A 3091-nucleotide genomic window follows, 5' to 3' on the forward strand; every position below is an offset into this window, starting at 1 on the left:
CAAGAACACTGGAGTGGGCTGCCATTTCCTTCTCCAGTGCATGGAAGTGAAAAGTAAAAGTGAAGTCACTCAGTCGTGTCCGACTCTTAGCAACCCCATGGACTGCAGCCTACCAGGCTCCTCCGTCCATGGGATTTTTCCAGGCAAGAGTACTGGAATGGGATGCCATTGCCTTCTCTAGTGTCACATTCTAGGATATATATTATATAGAACTGGCAGTTTGGACCTCTTAATCTCCTTCACCTATTTTACCCAGTACAACCCACAGTAACCCTCAGTTTGTTCTCTACATCTGTGAGACTGTTTCTGTTTTGTTTTGCTTCTTAGATTACATGAATAATTGAAATCATATGATATCTGTCTTTCTCTGTCTGACTTATTTCACTTAGCATAAAACCTTCAAGGTCTATCGATGTAATTGCAAATGGCGAGAGTTCATTATTTTTTAGGCTGAGTAATATCTTTACATATATCTATTATACATATATCTATATCTACATATACATAGCTTCCTTATTTAGTCATATAATGATGGGCGTGTACATTGTTTCTGTATGTTGGTCATTGGAAATAATGCTGCAATGAACATAGAAATGCATATATCTTTTCTAATAAGTATTTTTGTATTCTTCAGCTAAATATCCAGGAGCAGAATTTCTGAATCACCTGGTAGTTCTATTTTTTTTAATTTTTTGAGGACTCTTCATACTGTTTTCCATGATGGCTACACCAATTTACATTTCCACCAACAGTGCATGAGGTTTTCATTTTCTCCACATTCTTTTTCTCCACCATTTGTTATTTGTTGGTGTTATTTTTTGTTGTTTTTTATAATAGCCATTTTGACAAGTGATATCTCATTGTGGTTTTGATTTTCATTTCCTTGATGATAAGTGATACTGAGCATCTTTTCATATATATGTTGGCTATCTGTGTGGTCTTCTTTGGAACAATGTCCATTCAGATCACGTGTCCATTTTTTAATCAGAATCTTTTAATATATTGAGTTGTAAGGGCTTCTCTGGTGGCTCAGCTGGTAGAGAATCCACTTGCAATGTGGGAGACCTAGATCAATCCCTGGGTTGGGAAGATCCCCTGGAGGAGGGCATGGCAACCCACTATCAATATTCTTGCCTAAAGAATTCCCATGGACAGAGGAGCCTGGTGGGCTACAGTCCATGGTGTTAGAGAGTCAGACACGACTGAGCAACTAAGCACAGCACACAGTACATAATTTATTTATATAATTTGGATATTAACTTCTTATTAGACATATCATTTGCAAATATCTTCTCTCATTCCTTAGGTTGCCTGTTCATTTGTTGATAGTTTTCTCTCTTGTGCAAAAGCTTTTTAGTTTCATATAGTCATACTTGCTTATTTCTGTTTTTGTTGCCTTTGCCTGAGGAGACAGACCAAAAAATATATAGCTGAGATCAACTTTAAAGAGCACACAGCCTATGTTTCCTTCTAAGAGTTTTATGGTTTTAGGTCTTCCATTTAATCTATTTTTAATTTATTTTTGTATATTAGAATATGGTTCAGTTTCATTCTTTTGCATGTAGTTGTTTAATTTTCCCAACATCAATTTTTGAAGAGAATGCTTTTTCTCATTGTACATTTTTGCCTCATTTATCAGAGAATACTTGACAATATAAGTGTCAGTTTATTTCTCTATATTGTGTTCCACTGATCTATATGTATATATTTTTGGTGCCAGTACTGTACCGTGTTGATTAGTAAATCTTTGTAGTATAGCTTGAAATCAGGAAACATGGTATTTCCAACTTTGTTCTTCTTTCTTGAGATTGTTTTGGCTATCTGGGGTTTCTTGTAGTTCCATACAAAATTTAGAATTATTTGTTCTAGTTCTTTGAAAAATGATATTGATATTTTGATGGGGATTGCATTGAATCTGTAATTTGCTTTGGGTAGTATGCTTATTTTAACAATGTTAATTCTTCTGGTCCCTGAACACAGTATATCTTTCCATTTATTCTATCTCCAATATCTTTCATCAATATCTTATATTTTGAGCAGTACAGGTTTCTCACCTACTTCATTAAATTTAATCCTAGGTTTTTTAATTTTTTGATGCAATTGTAAATAGAATTGTTTTCTCAGTTTCTCTTTGTAAAATATTGTTACTACTGTATAGAAACTCTATAGATTCCTATATATTAATTCTGTATCTTAGAATCTTACTGAAGTCATGTATTAGTTCTAATACGTTTTTGAGTATTAGAATCTGAGTCTTAGTATTAGAGTATTAGTTTGAATATTAGAGTATCTGAGTCTTTAGAGTCTTCTTTATATAGTAACATCTCATCTGCAAGCAGTGACATTTTACTTCTTCCTTTCAAATTTGGATGACTTAATTTTTCTTATCTGATTGCTTTGGCTGAACTTCTAGTACAATGTTAAATACAAGTGGCAAGAGTGGATATCTTAATCTTGTTCTTGATCTTAGAGAAAATGCTTTCAGCTTCTCAACATTCAGCATGATGTTAGCTGTGGTTTTGTCATTAACAGCCTGTATTATGTTGAGTTATGTTCTCTCTACCTCACTTTTTTAAGAGTTATCATAAAAGAATATTGGACTTTGCCAAAAGCTTTTTCTGCATCTATTGAGATAATCACACAATTTTTATTCTTTGTTTTGTTAATGTGATGTATCATGTTGACTGATTTGCAGATTTGACCACTTCTTGCATCTCTGGAATGAGATGCACTTCATCATGGTATTGTTTTGTTATTTCTTTCACTAAGTTGGGTCCAACAATTTTGTGACCCCATGGACTGTAGCCCAGCAGGCTCCTCTGTGCATAGGATTTCCCAGGAAAGAATACTGGAGCAAGTTGCCATTTCCTTCTCCAAGAGTTGGACCACAAAGAAGACTAAACACTGAAGAATTTATGCTTTTGAATTGTGGTTCTGGAGAAGACTCTTGAGAATCCCTTGGACAGGAAGGAGATCAAACCAGTCAATCCTAAAGGAAATCAACCCTGAATACTCATTGGCAGGACTAATGCTAAAGATTGTTGTGAAGAGCTGACTCATTGGAAAACACCCTGATCCTGGAAAAGATTGG

The sequence above is a fragment of the Ovis aries genome, chromosome 2 (genome assembly GCF_016772045.2).
Source record: "Ovis aries strain OAR_USU_Benz2616 breed Rambouillet chromosome 2, ARS-UI_Ramb_v3.0, whole genome shotgun sequence".
NCBI classification, from domain to species: Eukaryota; Metazoa; Chordata; class Mammalia; order Artiodactyla; family Bovidae; genus Ovis; species Ovis aries.